General features: G+C 34.5%; 1 protein-coding gene across 4 annotated transcripts in view; it reads right to left on the bottom strand.

Annotated features, from left to right (window-relative positions):
- The window catches only part of cux2b (cut-like homeobox 2b), a 157,516-nt gene that overhangs the window by 21,239 nt on the left and 135,260 nt on the right, over positions 1-1,017 (bottom strand). The window lies entirely within an intron of this gene.

Raw genomic sequence — 1,017 nt, 5'->3', positions numbered from 1 at the left:
ACACACACACACACACACACACACACACACACACACACACACACACACACACACACCAGATCCAGATCAAACACATTGTGCAAATGTTCCTCATTTCCAATTGACTTTGAAAACAATGCAGACTTTTTATTTAACTGCTATATAAAATAAACAATGCTTATTTCTCAAAAGGCAAAATGACACTTTTAGTTCTGTTATTTTTTTAAATCTTTGTACTAGGGATGCACGATATATCGGCATTAATATCGGTATCGGCCAATATTGGTCATTTTTTAGAATATCGGTACCGGTCTGACATGTAAAACTGAGCTGATTTTAATGTCTGATACTGATTTCCTACTTTTTATCTTTGTGTTTCTGTTCTGGGAGGGGAGAGGATTGGTTGAGCAGCATCTGCTTGGTCATGATAGTGATACTGAAGCTGTGCAGCCAGGAATAACTGAAATAGGGAGCCATGTCAGACGTCTGGTTGTTTATTTACAGTATCAAAAAAAGACCCAAGTGTGTTTGTGGGTATATACTGTACAGTATATAATATAATTTTTGTGTTTTTGTAATATCTGTAAACATCGGTTATCGGCCACAACAACAATAATTATATCGGATATCGATATCGGCTGAAATTTTCATATCGGTGCATCCCTATTTTGTACAAATTGAACAAATAATGTGAAATATCCCTAAAACTAAATTTTATATAAAGTCCCTGGTTCTGCTAACAAGCAGCTAGTTAGAGGTCCTCTATACATGGCAGCTGTTCTATTATCACTCAGAAATAGTCTCTGTTTGAATATGAATAAGAAATACATTGAAATGTAAAAACAGCACATTCCAGTTTTGCACATTTGTTATCAAAGATACAATCTGGCACCTAAATCTCATTTATACACATGTTTCATTTGGCAAAAAAAAATAGATTATTATTGTAGCATAACACATCAATACCTTTAAAGTAAGTTTTAATTTAACTAATTCTCTCTCTCTCTCTCTCTCTCTCTCTCTCTCTCTCTCTCTCTC

This window comes from Austrofundulus limnaeus, unplaced genomic scaffold (assembly GCF_001266775.1).
Source record: "Austrofundulus limnaeus strain Quisiro unplaced genomic scaffold, Austrofundulus_limnaeus-1.0 Scaffold445, whole genome shotgun sequence".
Classification (NCBI taxonomy): Eukaryota; Metazoa; Chordata; class Actinopteri; order Cyprinodontiformes; family Rivulidae; genus Austrofundulus; species Austrofundulus limnaeus.
The sequence above is the reverse complement of the archived record's forward strand: the minus strand, read 5'-3'. Positions and strand labels throughout refer to the sequence as shown.